The sequence below is a fragment of the Dendrobates tinctorius genome, unplaced genomic scaffold (assembly GCF_039654945.1).
Source record: "Dendrobates tinctorius isolate UK_male_01 unplaced genomic scaffold, ASM3965494v1 ptg000069l, whole genome shotgun sequence".
In the NCBI taxonomy this organism is placed as follows: Eukaryota; Metazoa; Chordata; class Amphibia; order Anura; family Dendrobatidae; genus Dendrobates; species Dendrobates tinctorius.
The window spans coordinates 15,362,427-15,379,264 of record NW_027361737.1 but is presented as its reverse complement, the minus strand read 5'-3'; positions in this window follow the sequence as shown (position 1 = coordinate 15,379,264).

The window sequence follows — 16,838 nt, the reverse complement described above, 5'->3', positions numbered from 1 at the left end:
ACAATACTTACATTACAGCCAGTAGTCAAACACCACAGCAGTCAGCACAGGCTAAGGACAGTTGGCAGCAACAGGAGACAACCACAGCACCAGGAGACATCCAGTAGAAAACCACTGCACCAGAAGACAACCACTGCAACAGATAGTCAGCCAGTCTACAAGGGACAGAAAAAGTAAAGAGACAGACATTTCCAAAGCTTCAATACTTACTTAGACAGTATTGTCCTCACCACAACAGAAAGCAGCACCAGGCAACGAACTGGAGAAACCAGCTGCACCAGGAGCCAACCACTGCACCAGGCCAGTTGACACGTCTAAAAGTAAACAGAAAAAAAAATGAGTACAAAGCACAAACAGCAGTGAGAGAGACAGACATTTTCTAAGGCTCAATACTTACATATCCAGTGTTGTGGTATCGTCCAGAGAGTTATGGCCTTGCTGTGTCCACACTTCCTTTTATAGAACTCTCAATTAGCAGGTGATTGAATCACTTCCTCGACCAACTCATTAAAAAAACACATCCGTATAGAACGCATGTGCATACGCATGTCCTTGCATACTCATGCGTTCCAATAGACAGTAATGCGTTTATTTGATGCACTCATCAGCATGCGCATGAATGCGCATATTTGACAGATTTTTGCCAATTCCAAAAATCCAACATGTTGCATTCGCCGAACCCCGCCGCACATCGAAGAACAATGCATGCATACGCTGATGCATGCAAACTGATGCAAACGCATGTCCCTTAGTATTGAGTGATACCGTTCGATACCCAAAAATATCGTATCGGATGGTATCGCCCGATATGAAAAAAATATCGGGTATCGCCGATTCCGATACCGGAAGTCCCATTCAAGTCAATGGGACTTCCTGTATCGGAATGAAAAAAAGGCCTTTATTTCCTTGTTGGCTAATTCTACATAATTGAAAACAAATAAGAATCATGTAGAATGTATTGTGGGAGGTGGAGGAAACATTAAAAGCATAGTGGTTTATTCAAATCACATGGCATAGCATTAATTCCAATTTTTTTTTTCAAGACGTTCGGAGTTAAAAAGATATTGACTATGTGTCATGATCCAGTGTTGGATCTGGCGGTATTAAAAGCACAAAGTGAACTTTTTTTACTTTGGTTGAGTTCAAAGGTGTTTTGACTGTCCCCAGTGGTGGTTAGCGGTATCGCACCATAGGTTTAGGTTAATGTTCACTTAATTAGGGATCAGGTGTGACTCCCTATAAAGGTGTGCTTAGGGGGTTCACTCACCGCTGGTAATATTTCCTTCTGAGTTGTTGGAGAGCCTGGTGGAAGGATGGAGCGGGATAGGAGTCCTGCGCAGTCAGCCAGAGAGGATGAGTGCCAGCTAATGGTGTCTGCAGGAAGGACTGGCATGGCTTGGTGGAGTCGCAGTTTGTGGTGTCGGCGGGAAGTGCGGGCATGGCTTGGAGGAGTGGCGACTTGGAAGAGAGTTGCACTCAGCATGCTCTACTTGGTTGCTGAGAACTGGACTCGAGCATGCTTGGATTCTTGGCAGAGGCTGGACTCATCTTGGGACTCTGTGTACTGGACTGCTGCAAGTGGTGATGGTCTCTGCTCCCAGGCTGCACGATGGTGACTGATCCAGTTATGGTGATGGATCAGGGTGGAGGAGAAGATGCACGCAGGTGGTGGGCTCTGTTGCTAGGAGCGCACGCAACAGAGCAAAGATAAGTGGTGTTTCCCCTGTATTGTCTCTTTCCTCATGTGTGGTGTTAGTGCAGTGGTGGGATTAGTCTCCGCACCGACCTATTCCCTAGTGAGGGTTTAGGCTCAGGGCGAGCAAGGGCGTTAAGGTACGCGTGCGGCGACAGGTGCGGAGCCTGTTTAGGGAATGTGAGGAGTGTAGGGACACTGGCTCAGGGGAGTGCAGGAGGTCTCCATTTCCCCATTCCCCATCGCAGGGCCCACCATTGTTAAAGTTTCCCAGGTTCCCCCCTTATTATTTAAATGCGCCTTACTGGAGGCGGTGTTTCCAGAAATATATTTATAACGTGTAATACCTAAATTCGCCAGGTGGAGGCGGCGTATCCACCTGCACGTTCTATTATTTAAATTCGCCCCACTGGAGGCGGTGTATCCAGGGTCACGTGTGTTATGGGTCTGCCTTGCGGAAACATCTGCGTCCTGACACACGTGATCATGACACTATGTTAACCTTTTTTATCTTTAGTCAGATATGTATGTTTCACAACTTCCATGCTCTTCACCTTCTTTTCTACTTCTCCCACACTTTCTCCTTCATGATCCGCAGCAGTAGCATTTTTTTCATCAACTTTTTCTTCACCTTATTCATCTTCTTCTTCTTCACCTTCTTCCCATTAATTTTTTTTTTCATTCTTCATATTCTTCTTATTCAGCTATTATTAATTTTCATATGCTATTTCTTCATCTTCTTCCTATTCTTCTTTTTCTTCATTTTCTTATGGTGACAGGCATTCCTGTAGTACTTATCTATAAAAGTTATAAGATTACACCTTACGTTCTGCCTGTCACAAAAGATTTACAACAGGATTTGTCCGCGTTCAGTTTAGCCTGCAGCAGCAGGCATTTTCCAGGAGCACCACGAGGAGGAACGGACTCACCCCCATTTACTGCTTGGTCTTCTTCTGCTTATAATTTTGATTTCTTCTATGCTGATTTTTTGTCTTATGCTTAATGTTCTTCTGCTTTCTGTTCTTCTGCTTTTGCTTCTTCTGCATCTTGTTCTTCTGTCTTTTGTTCTGTATCTTGGTGGTTGTCTTCATGCGAGAACCAGCTGACAGTACTGGAACCCGTAGTGGCAGCAGAAGGAACAATAGCCAATGGCACTACTGAGGAACAGCTGACGGTGCTGGACCCCGGTTACTATGCAGGAGGTACCTGTGCTAGAAACCACTACCAAGGACCAGCTGACGGTGCTGGACCTCGGATGGGTAGCAGAAGGAACAAGAGCCAATGGCACTACCGAGGACCAACTGACGGTGCTGGACAACGGTTACTAAGCAGAAGGTACCTGTGCTAAAAAGCACTACCAAGGACCAGCTGACGGTGCTGGACCTCGGATACCAAGATGGAGGCACCTAGGCCAAAGGCTGTGGCGAGAACCAGCAGACAGTGCTGGCACCCGGGTGGGTAGCAGAAGGAACAAGAGACAATGGCACTACCGAGGACCAACTGACGGTGCTGGACAACGGTTACTAAGCAGAAGGTACCTGTGCTAAAAAGCACTACCAAGGACCAGCTGACGGTGCTGGACCTCGGATACCGAGATGGAGGCACCTAGGCCAAAGGCTGTGGCGAGAACCAGCAGACAGTGCTGGCACCTGGATGGGTAGCAGAAGGAACAAGAGCCAATGGCACTACCGAGGACCAACTGACGGTGCTGGACCACGGTTACTAAGCAGAAGGTACCTGTGCTAAAAAGCACTACCAAGGACCAGCTGACGGTGCTGGACCTCAGATACCGAGATGGAGGCACCTAGGCCAAAGGCTGTGGCGAGAACCAGCAGACAGTGCTGGCACCCGGATGGGTAGCAGAAGGAACAAGAGCCAATGGCACTACCGAGGACCAACTGACGGTGCTGGACAACGGTTACTAAGCAGAAGGTACCTGTGCTAAAAAGCACTACCAAGGACCAGCTGACGGTGCTGGACCTCGGATACCGAGATGGAGGCACCTAGGCCAAAGGCTCTGGCGAGAACCAGCAGACAGTGCTGGCACCCGGGTGTGTAGCAGAAGGTACCCATTGAAAGGAAAGTAGCCAGGCCGCAAGCCGGCCGCAGTTACCGAAACCCACAGTCCTACAGGGGGTCCATGTCCCATTGGCACTACGGATCCAGCCTTCAGTGCCAGTTCCCGCAGCCCACATAGGAGTCACCTAAACTGCAGGCACCGTATAGTCGGCTAACCCGGCCGCAAGACGACAGGACAACGGATTGGTGGCATAGTGACCTTGACACTACCCGGAAACAGCAGGCGTGCTGGAACCAGGCTGGGCAACAGGGAGTCCCCGTGCCAAAGACACTGCCGAGAACCAGCTGACGGTGCTGGAACCCAGATGGGTATCAAAAGCTACAAGAGCCAATGGCACTACCGAGGAACAGCTGATGGTGCAGGACCACGGTTACTAGGCAGGAGGTACCTGTGCTAGAAAGCACTACCAAGGACCAGCTGACGGTGCTGGACCTCGGATACCGAGATGGAGGCACCTAGGCCAAAGGCTCTGGCGAGAACCAGCAGACAGTGCTGGCACCCGGGTGGGTAGCAGAAGGTACCCATTGAAAGCAAAGTAGCCAGGCCGCAAGCCGGCCGCAGTTACCGAAACCCACAGTCCTACAGGGGGTCCATGTCCCATTGGCACTACGGATCCAGCCTTCAGTGCCAGTTCCCGCAGCCCACATAGGAGTCACCTAAACTGCAGGCACCGTAGAGTCAGCTAACCCGGCCGCAAGACGACAGGACAACGGATTGGTGGCATAGTGACCTTGACACTACCCGGAAACAGCAGGCGTGCTGGAACCAGGCTGGGCAACAGGGAGTCCCCGTGCCAAAGACACTGCCGAGAACCAGCTGATGGTGCTGGAACCCAGATGGGTATCAAAAGCTACAAGAGCCAATGGCACTACCGAGGAACAGCTGACGGTGCTGGACCACGGTTACTAGGCAGGAGGTACCTGTGCTAGAAAGCACTACCAAGGACCAGCTGACGGTGCTGGACCTTGGATACCGAGATGGAGGCACCTAGGCCAAAGGCTCTGGCGAGAGCCAGCAGACAGTGCTGGCACCCTGGTGGGTAGCAGAAGGTACCCATTGAAAGCAAAGTAGCCAGGCCGCAAGCCGGCCGCAATTACCGAAACCCACAGTCCTACAGGGGGTCCATGTCCCATTGGCACTACGGATCCAGCCTTCAGTGCCAGTTCCCGCAGCCCACATAGGAGTCACCTAAACTGCAGGCACCGTAGAGTCGGCTAACCCGGCCGCAAGACGACAGGACAACGGATTGGTGGCATAGTGACCTTGACACTACCCGGAAACAGCAGGCGTGCTGGAACCAGGCTGGGCAACAGGGAGTCCCCGTGCCAAAGACACTGCCGAGTACCAACTGGCGTTGTTGGAGCCCAGGGACAATCTTGGTGTAGGCCGAGGCCTACTTGGTGGTAGTTTTAGATTGTTTGTAGGCTACAACAGACTGTCAACGTGCTCCAATTAGGCATCTGTCTCCACTCTGTTTCCAGGATTTCACGTGACCACCAACACCGCCAGTTTATGCGTACAGTAGCCGTCTGCCCAATCCACACGTGTTGCTGTGTTACTGGGATTCTGTAATGTCAGCAGATCCCCTGATGTGTGTCTGCCACTGTCTCCTGCTCTGTCCACCTTCCCACCGCTTGCAGTGGGAAGGTGGACAGCGCAGGAGACAGTGGCGGACACATATTGGGGGATCTGCTGATGTTACAGAACCCCAGTAACACAGGAACACGTGTGGAATGCGTGGACGGCAACTGTGAGCAGGAACTGGCGGTGTTGGAGGTCAGGGGAATACTAGAGACAGAGTGGAGACAGAGGCCAAATCAGAGAATGTTTAAATCTGAAGTAGTTACAATTTGGAGGCAGCAGCAGTTTGCCCTCCACACAGCAGGGGATCAGCTGACGTTACTGACCCCCACTTTCACATGAACGAGTGTGTTTTTCTGTGTGGACAGCACTTCTGAGCACCAACTAGCGTTGTTGGAACCCAGAGACAATCATGGTGCAGGCCGAGGCCTACTAGGAGCGAGGTATAAAGCAGAGGTATTTTGACTTTGGAGGGAGCAGGACACTTTGCCCTCCACACAGCAGGGGATCAGCTGACGTTACCGAACCCCACTTACACATGAGCGAGTGTTTTGTCTGTGCGGACAGCACTTCCGAGCACCAACTGGCGTTGTCGGAGCCCAGGGAAAATGAGGTAGTAGGCCGAGGCCTACTTGGAGCCAGGTGTAAATCTGAGGTTGTTTGACTTTGGAGGGAGCAGGACACTTTGCCATACACACAGCAGGGGATCAGCTGACGTTACCGAACCCCACTTACACATGAGCGAGTGTTTTGTCTGTGCGGACAGCACTTCCGAGCACCAACTGGCGTTGTCGGAGCCCAGGGAAAATGAGGTAGTAGGCCGAGGCCTACTTGGAGCCAGGTGTAAATCTGAGGTTGTTTGACTGTGGAGGGAGCAGGACACTTTGCCATACACACAGCAGGGGATCAGCTGACGTTACCGAACCCCACTTACACATGAGCGAGTGTTTTGTCTGTGCGGACAGCACTTCTGAGCACCAACTGGTGTTGTCGGAGCCCAGGGAAAATCAGGTAGTAGGCCGAGGCCTACTTGGTGGCAGTTTGCGATTGTTTCTAGACTACTACTAACTGTCAACGTACTCCAATTAGGCCTCTGTCTTCACTCTGTTTCGAGTATTTCCGCTGGCTTCCAACCACGCCAGTTGCTGCTCTGAAATGCCGTCTGCACAACCCACACTTGTTCCTGTGTTACTGGGGTTCTGTAACAGCAGCTTCTCCCTAGAGGTGAGTCAGGCAATGTCTCCTGCTCTGTCCACATTTCCACTACAAGTAGTGGGAATGTAGACAAAGCAGGAGACATTGCCGTGCTCAACTCTGGAGATGAGCAGATGTTACAGGACCCAGGTACCACAGGATCAAGTGTGGATTGTGCAGAAGGCACTTGAGAGCAGAAACAGGCGGTGTTGTAGGCCTGAGGAAATACTCAAAACAGAGTGGAGACAGAGGGCAAATCAGAGAACATATTAAATCAGAGGTAGTCAGAAGTTGTAGGCAGCAGGAGACTTTGCCGTACACACAGCAGGGGATCAGCTGACGTTACCGAACCCCACTTACACATGAGCGAGTGTTTTGTCTGTGCGGACAGCACTTCTGAGCAACAACGGGCGTTGCTGTAGCCCAGGAAATAAAGTTCAGGTCATAGAAACATGAACACAACAGGAGACCTGGATCCTGTTGCCAGCCAATTATTTATTCTGGAAGAGGACTGGCAAATTCAGGTGAGATCCAGGCCTTGTTCATTTTCACAAAAGTAAGCCGGTCAACATTATCGGCGGATAGTCGCGTGCGACGGTCTGTTACCACACCACCTGCAGCACTAAAGACACGTTCCGATAATACACTGGCAGCAGGGCAAGCCAGCACCTCCAATGCATACTGGCTAAGCTCTGGCCATGTATCCAGCTTAGAGACCCAATACTTGAACGGGGAAGAGCCGTCTGGGAGAACACTAACAGGGCACGACAAGTAGTCTGTCACCATCTGACGGAAACGTTGCCTCCTGCTGACTGGAGCCGTCTGTGATGGTGTAGCCGTTTGTGGCGGTCCCACAAAACTTTTCCACATTTGGGCCATACTGGCCTTGCCTTGTCCTGCGGCACTGCCTCTGCTACCTCTTTGTGCAGAGCTTCCTCCACTGCCTCTACCCACATGGCTGCTTTGAAAAGCACTACCAGCAACACTTGTGGGGGGAATGGAGAACATGATGGCCTGCACAAGTGTTTCTTGGTACTCTCGCATTTTTCGCTCCCGGTTCAACTGTGGTATGAGGCTTTGTAAGTTGTCCCGGTAGCGAAGATCTAGGAGGGTGTACACCCAATAATCAGCCGTGTGGAGAATGTTGGCGATGCGGCGGTCATTTAACAAGCACTGCAGCATGAAATCAACCATGTGCTGCAGACTGCCAACTGGACCGGAAACGCTGTCCCCAGCTTGAGGCAGCATCTCTGCCTGCTCAGCATCACCCCACCCTCGCTGTACACACTGACTACTAGAGCCTTGTGTACCTCCCTCCTCTGGAGAGATGTGTTCCTCCTCCTCCATTGACTCCTCATCATCCTCCTCACTAAGTGTCCCCTGCCTGGGCCTTTGTGTGGAAGCACGTTGCGCAGACTTGCCAGAAGCAGATGGCATTTCTGACTGCTCATCCTCGACCTCTTCAAAAACCTCCTCACTTAGTGCTTGTAAGGTTTTTTGAAGCAGACAGATGAGGGGGACAGTCATGCTGATTAGTGCATCATCTGCACTGGCCATCCGCGTGGAGTCATCGAAGGCACGCAAAACTTGGCAGATGTCCCTCATAGTGGCCCACTCAGTGGTGGTGAAGTGTGTCCGGCGCACAGTGCGACTTGTTTGCGCCTGATGCAGCTGGTACTCCATTACTGCTGCCTGCTGCTCACACAACCGCTCCAACATATGTAACGTTGAATTCCACCTGGTGGGGAGGTCACATATGATGCGATGTTCTGGCAGGCGGAATCGGCGTTGCAGAGATGCAATGCGCGATCTTGCCATGCTGGAACGCAGCAAGTGAGCACACTCTAGGCGAACCTTGTGCAGCAGTGCATCAAGATCTGGATAGTCCCTCAGAAAGCTCTGCACGACCAAATTGAGCACGTGTGCCAGACATGGTATGTGAGTGAGGTTGCCTAGGCCCAGAGCTGCCACTAGATTTCGGCCATTGTCACTCACTACCAAACCTGGCTGGAGATTCGCTGGCACAAACCACACATCGCTCTCCTGCTTGATGGCATTCCAGAGCTCCTGTGCTGTGTGGCTCCGATTCCCCAAAGAAATTAATTTAAGGACGGCCTGTTGACGTTTGGCCACACCTGTGCTCATATCTGGCCTAACAGGCTCACGCAGTGCTGATTCCGAGGAACTAGAGAAGGAGGAGGACTCAATATGTACAGACTGCATTCCTGCAATGCTTGGAGTTGGCAGAATACGTACAGAGCCACTCTCCAGATCTGTACCCGGCTCCACAACATTGACCCAATGGGCAGTGAGGGAAAGGTATCGTCCCTGTCCATGGCTACTGGTCCACGCATCGGTGGTCAGGTGGACCTTGCTACTGACGGCATTTAGTAGCGTATTTTTAATTTTTCCCTCCACATGCTTTTGCAGGGCAGGGACAGCTTGCCTGCTGAAATAAAAGCAGCTGGGCACATTGTATTGTGGAACTGCCAATGACATAAAGTTCCGGAATGTGTCAGTCTCCACCAGCCTGAATGGCAGCATCTCAAGGGCCAGTAGTTTGGCAATGCCGGCATTCAGAGCCAGTGCTCGGGGATGGTTTGCCGAGTATGGCCGCTTTTTCTCCCATGCCTGTGCTACCGATTGCTGGTGAGTGGCCTGGGAGGGTGCTGATGACTGCGAACGTGGTTCAGTGGGTGGAATTTCACTGGGTCTCTGGACAACAGTGGCAGTGGTTCTTCCATGGCGTTCCAGTGAGGAAGGCGAACCAGCTGTGTGTGAGCTGGAGGAAGAGGCCCCAACACGAGCTGAAGAGGTGGTAGGTGCTGCTGAAGGTTGGCCTACATCTTCAGTGTGTCTGTGTAACTCCACCTCGTGCTTGGTACGCACATGTTTCCACATATTTGTGGTATTGAGGTTGCTCACATTTTTCCCTCGTTTCACTTTCTGATGACACCACTTGCATTTGACAAAGCAAATGTCATCTGCAACTGTGTCAAAAAAAGACCACGCACTGCAAGTCCTGGGAGCGCCCGTTTTGTGTTTTGGAAGAGGATTGCTCCTCACGGGTGCCAAAGTGGAGGCTACAGGCAACCATGTCTGCCCCCGCCCTCTCCGTCCTCTTTTGGCCGTTCGGGGAATCTCTTCCTTAGAGCTGCTCCCACCACCTTCCTGTGGCTGACGCCATGATGGGTCAAGGACCTCATCATCTCCACTCCCCTCTTCAAGCACCGGCTGGTCCTGGGTTGTCTCGCCAGCACCGTACGCACCAGAAATTTGCAACTGAGTCTCATCATCATCTGATGCATACTGAGGTGTGCTGACCATAGGCACTGGCCCACCCGCCTCTTCAGATTCAGAGGGACAAAGCAGTTGCGCATCACTGCATACTCCCTCTTCTTCACGCTCTAGAATGCTGCTTGGCTGGCCACCTCTTTCCAAGCCAACAGATTCTGAGAACAGAAGTAAAGATTGAGATGGCTCCTGTCCAGGGCTCTCAGACTGCCTGGGCAATTTGGCAGGTGGTGAAGAGACAGATGGTTGCTCTTCAGTGCTCTGGCCTTGGGAGGATGCGGAAGTCATTGAAGTGGATTCGTTACTTGCCATCCATCCGACAACGGCTTCAATTTGTTCGTCACGCATCAGTGGGGTACGGCGAGGTCCTACAAAGCTGCGCATGAAGGACTGTTGCCTGGTAAAAGTGGGGGATGCCGGGTCACTGGTGGCCGCAGCAGATACCGAATCCCCACGTCCTCTCCCTGCTGATTCCCCCTGTTCTCTCCCTGCTGAAACTCCACGGCCACGACCACGTGCCTTACTCCCTGCCTTCTTCATCTTGGTAGACTGATAAAGATAGGCAGAAAAGTAAAAAAGGGGTGGCTTAGTGTTCTTATTCCTGAACACCTGCTAACCAGTATAAGAAACACTAATTTGGCTAAGAGTGTGTGTACTACACTTTAATATGATCTAATGTGGCCTAGACAACTGTAAAGTGGAGTGTTTGGTGAACTTTATTTCCTTTTTTTTTTTTTGGGTGGGGGGAAAGGAAAGGAAAGGATGTGACCAAAGTTTGAAAGCTATAGTATCATAAACTTTTTGGAGCGATTACAATGCAGGAAGCTAACCTACAATGCAATTGATGAGGCTCCAAAAAATAGGGTGATACTAGCCTGGCTGGCCCTGAAGGGCACAAGCCAGCAAAAAGGCTCCTCTATCTAATCCTATATAGTGTTTGCAACCAACCAATGACAATGGATGCGGTTGGAAGCACACAAATATAGGAGCAAAAATCTGGCTAAATTTGCTGCAAAAAAAGGACTATGTATGAGGCAGTGACGCACGCTGAGCGGACTACAGCTAGCGGTGGCTGTAGAACACACTGCAACGTGAGCTGCACTCACACACAGAGAGACCTATCAGACAGCCAAAAACAGTGCAGAGAAATGGGCTATAGCACTGAAAGGCTTCTGAAAGGCTCCGCTGTCCACTCCTTTAGTGTTTGCAACCAACGTATATGGATACGTATGGAAACACACTATACAGGAGAAAAAAAAAGCAGCAATAAAAGAAAAATGTGTATGAGGCAGAGACACACGCTGGCCGGCCTACAAGCAGACGTGCCTGCAGGACACACTACACAGCGTGGGTCTGCACTCACACAGCCCTTGCAGACAGCTGTGAAAACAGCGCTGCTAGGGAAAAGCAAGCTACAGTGGTGGTTTATGTAGCCTGGATAAAGCACAATATTGTTTTTAGAATCGCTATTTCTAACTGTCCCTCACAGTCTTCAACAGCAGCCTGTCCCTAACTGAATTCACAGCAGAGTGACCAGAAATGGCGGCTGCAGCGCTTTTTATAGTGCATCATGACATCATTTCAGCAGCCAATCACAGCCATGCCAGTAGTTAACATGCCTACATGCCTAACAGGATATGCCCACACTTCTGAGGATCCCCATTGGCTGAATCAAATCGAGCGGGCTCCTAGCATTATGGGAACTTCCGATTCCGGTATTCGATATGAAAAAAGTATCGGAACTAAGTATCGGAATTCCGATACAGCTAATATCGGCCGATACCCGATACTTGCGGTATCGGAATGCTCAACACTAATGTCCCTGCATTCTCGGTGCTAAAGATAGGCAAACATGATGTATATGGATTGCTGCAGATGAAACACTGAGCAAACAGACGCAAATGTGAAATCAGCCTAACACAAGTTAATATCCACTTTTTTCTGGACTTCCTTGATCACATAAAATTTTAGGCCAACTGGATTTTTTACATCTACTTTTTAAAATGTAAGGAAACACTATTTGTTTTGAGACCTCTTTTAGTATTATCATTATTTATTCTCTGACTCTTGCCTTTAATTTGTGTTTTCTTTGTCAAACATAGAGAAGCCAGCATGGACATTGCAATAAGTTATGATAGTGTTTTTGCACAGCATGACTGTTTTAATTTTGTACAATCTGCTATCTTTATACGATTTACAAAAAGTGACTTTTTTACATTATTTGTGGATAGATACATTTTTACACCCAACACATGAATTTTTAGAAGTGGCCACCTTGTCATGCAGATTTTGTTGGTAAAACAGCTTTTAACTAATGCATCATAATATTAGGAGCCGTTTTCTAAAAACATGAAGCTTATCATCAGGTATGAGTGGATATAGAACTCACATTTTAAAATATCCCAAATTCTATTTAGTATCTTATGTATTTCATGTGTATCTTTGCTGTATTTGTAACCAAGACATAGTTAAATCTATTTCTATTAAACTGTTTTATTTTGAATAGGGTGAACGAGGATGATTTAAACTTTATTATTTTAATTTTTTAAAAAACTTTTTTACTTTTTAAAAGCTTCAATAGTCTCCATGGGAGACTAGAAGCTGTGACCATCCGATGGTCTGTCCTATACATAGCAGAGCTGCAGCCATGCTGTGTGTAAATAAAATGATCACCTGTTATGAGTGCCATCCAGTGGCCAGAGCTCATAGCTATCCAGCAATGACAACCACAGGGATCTCCTGCAGACCCCAGGTTGTCATGTCAACCCATCAGCGACCCGTGGCCATGTGACACGGGCACTGATGGGTGAGGTTTGTGATGGACTGCCAGTGCGATCATGTTAGAATCATAGAATCGTAGAGTTGGAAGGGACCTCCTGGGCCATCTGGTCCAACCCCCTGCTCAAAGCAGGATTCGCTAAATCATCCCAGTCAGATGTCTGTCCAGCCTCTGTTTGAAGACTTCCATTGAAGGAGAACTCACCACTTCTCGTGGCAGCCTGTTCCACTCATTGATCACTCTAACTGTCAAAAAGTTTTTTCTAATATCTAATCTGTGTCTCTTCCCATTCAGTTTCATCCCATTGCTTCTAGTCTTTCCTTGTGCAAATGAGAATAAAGTTGATCCTTCTACAATGTGACAGCCCTTTAGATATTTGTAGACAGCTATTAAGTCTCCTCTCAGTCTTCTCTTTTGCAAACTAAACATTCCCAAATCCTGCAACCTTTCCTCATAAGACAGGGTTTGCAGACCGGTCACCATTCTGGTCGCTCTTTTCTGAACTTGCTCCAGTTTGTTGATGTCTTTTTTAAAATGTGGTGCCCAAAACTGGACACAATATTCCAGATGAGGTCTGACCAAAGAGGAGTAGAGGGAAATAATGACTTCACGTGATCTAGACTGTATGCTTCTGTTAATACATCCTAGAATTGCATTTGCCTTTTTTGCTGCTGCATCACACTGTTGACTCATATTCAGTCTGTGATCTATTAGTATACCCAAGTCTTTTTCACATGTGCTGTCACTTAGCCCTATTCCTCCCATTCTATATATGCTTTTTTCATTTTTATTGCCCAGATGTAGTACTTTGCATTTCTCCCTGTTAAAAACCATTCTGTTAGTTGCTGCCCACTTCTCCAGTTTATTTAAATCTTTTTGAATCCTCTCTCTCTCTTCTCTAGTATTAGCTATCCCTCCTAGCTTTGTGTCATCAGCAAATTTAATCAGTTTACCCTCAATTCCTTCATCTAAATCGTTGATAAAGATGTTGAACAATACAGGGCCCAGGACAGAGCCCTGTGGTACCCCACTTGAGACATTCTTCCAACTGGATGTGCAGCCATTTACGACCACTCTTTGGGTCCGATCACTAAGCCAGTTATGAATCCACCTAACAGTTGCCTTGTCCATTCCATACTTAGTCATTTTTTCAATAAGGATTGTATGAGAGACTTTGTCAAATGCTTTGCTGAAGTCAAGATATACTATATCTACAGCATTTCCTTGATCCACCCAATCAGTGATACCGTCATAGAAGGAAATTAAGTTAGTCTGACATGACTTATTAGTTAGAAACCCATGCTGACTCTGTTTAATCACTTCATTCTTATCCAGGTATTGACATACATGTTGTTTAATAATTTGTTCAAAGATCTTTCCTGGTATAGAAGTCAGACTCACCGGCCTATAGTTGCCTGGGTCCACCTTCTTCCCCTTTTTGAAGATAGGAACAACATTTGCTCTTCTCCAGTCTTCTGGCACTTCTCCTGTTCTCCAAGAATTTTCAAAGATTATGGAGAGGGGTTCAAAAATTTCTTCTGCTATCTCCTTCAGTACTCTGGGGTGTAATTCATCTGGACCTGGAGACTTGAATTCATTTAGGTTAGCTAAGTGTTTCCTCACTATCTTTCTGTTTATAGATATCCTGGATTCTTCTATTCCCTTAATAGGACAGTGAATAACAGTTGATGTTGCATTTCCTTTCTGAGAGAAAACAGATGCAAAATAGGAATTTAAAAGTTCAGCCTTCTCAACATCCTGTCTTACCATTTCATCATTTTCATCCTGTAAAAATCCTATAGCATCTTTGACTTTTCTTTTACTTTTGACATATCCCCAAAATCCTTTATTATTGCTTTTGACATCTCTTGCAAGCCTCAGTTCATTTTCAGCTTTAGCTAATCTGAGTTGTGCCCTGCAGGTTCTGCAGACAGCATTATATTCTTCTTTAGATATGCCTCCCTCTTTCCATTTTATAAACATTTTTTTCTTCCTTTTTAGCATGTGCTTAAGTTCTGTGTTCATCCATCCTGGTTTCCTTAAATGCTTCCTATTCTTCCCTCTTTTCGGAATTGTTAACAACTGTGCTTTGAGAATTTCATTTTTCAAGATTTCCCATCCTTCCTGGACATTTTTGTCTTTAAGGATATCCAGCCATTGGATCCCTCCAATTCTCTTTCTGAATCCCTTAAAATCTGCCTTTCTGAAATCTAACCTTGACGTCTGAGTCTTCACAGGTCTTCCACCTCTAGTTATCCAAAATTCTAAAATAGCATGGTCGCTACCTCCTAGGGTCCCAGCCACTTTTACCTCCTCAACCATTTCCTCCCTGTTTATAAGGATTAGATCCAAGGTAGCAGTTCCCCTTGTTTTCTCCCCTACCTTTTGGAAGATAAAGTTGTCAGCAAGAGAGGATAAGAATTTCCTTGACCTGTTAGTTTTGCCTGAGAGAGATTCCCAACAAATGTCTGGATAGTTGAAATCTCCCATGACAACTATGTCATATTTTTTGGAGAACTTGGCCATCTGATGCATAAAGAGTTCATCTATATCTTCGGCTTGCACAGGCGGCCTGTAGTAAATGCCTACAATGGTGTCCTTTCCATTGTTCTGTCCTTGTATTCTTACCCAAACAGTTTCCACAGAACTCCCAGTCTCTGAAGCTTCAATCTCTGTGCAGATATACGCGTTTCGAACATACAATGCGACACCCCCTCCTCGTTTATCAAGTCTATTTCTTGCAAATAAGTTGTATCCTTCTAGTCTTGTATTCCAATCATGTGTATTGTCCCACCAAGTTTCAGTGATTCCAATTACATCATATTTCTTTTCCTGTGTTAGTAGTTCCAATTCTCCTTGTTTGTTGCCCATGCTTTGTGCATTAGTATAGAAACATTTTAGTTTGTGATTGGTTTCTCTTTCTCCAATATTTTTATTAATTAGATTCTTTCGTCTTTGTTCTTCCTTTCCACTTCTAATAGCAGAGTTCTCAATAGCATTTGTCAGGTGTATGGCTTTTTCTGGTCTTTTGCTTCCCTTCCCATGTTGTTCTAGTTTAAAGCTCTCCTTACAAGTGTAGCAAGGCGACTTCCAAATACATGCTTTCCAGTCTTCGTAAGGTGCACCCCATCTCTAGCAAGTAGTCCATCGTATAAGTAGTTCACTCCGTGATCCAGAAATCCAAATCGTTGCTGACGGCACCATCGACGTAGCCAGTTGTTCACCTGCAGAATCTTATTCCACCTCCTTGTTCCATGGCCATCCACTGGGAGGATGGAAGAGAAGACCACCTGCGCTCCCAGTTCTTTCACTTTCTTGCCTAAGTCTTCAAAGTCTCTGCAGATGGTTTCCAGGTCGTTTCTTGCGGTGTCATTTGTCCCCACATGTAGTAGCAGGAATGGGTAGTCATCAGTAGGTCTGAAGAGTCCTGATATCCTGTCAGACACATCTTTAATTTTTGCACCTGGAAGACAGCACATTTCTCTTGAAGTTATATCCGGTCTGCAGATAGCAGCCTCTGTTCCTCTCAGCAGGGAATCCCCCATGACCACCACTCTCCGTTTCTTCTTCACAACATTTTTCTTTCTCCATCCAGGAGGACTCTGAGGGCGTACAAGGTTGCTGTTTGTTGGCAAAGTCTTATCCTGATGTATTTCTTCATCGTTTTCCTGCGTGAGAGCCTGGTACTGGTTTCTGAGCAGTATGGGTGCTGACTGCCTCCTGATCCTCCTGCTTCTCTGGGTCACATGTCTCCATTCCTCTGTTTCTTCAGGTGCACTTCGAATTTCTTCTCTTTCTGTAACATGAAGAGATAATTCTGCTCTGTCCAAGAACTCTTCACCTTCCTTAATGATCTTCAACGTAGCTAACCTCTCTTCGAGATTTTGCAACTTTTCCTCCAACAGGGACACAAGCTTGCATTTGTGGCATGTGAAGTTTGGCTTTTCCACTGGTAAATCTGTGAACATGTAGCAAGAAATGCAGCTCACCAAATGGCTCCTGGCCTCTTCCATCTTGAGATTTCTTAAAAACGATGAAAGATGAGCCAAACTTCGCGCGCCGATAGGCGCGCGGTTTTTCCGATTTCCTCTTTTCAGCTGCAACCGCCAAAACCCAGTGATCGTTGAGCTCGCGGAGACTCTTCACTTATCCCAGAAGGCACTGGGAATATGCAAATGATCTCCTCAAGACTCATGTTAAATGCCACTATCAGAGAT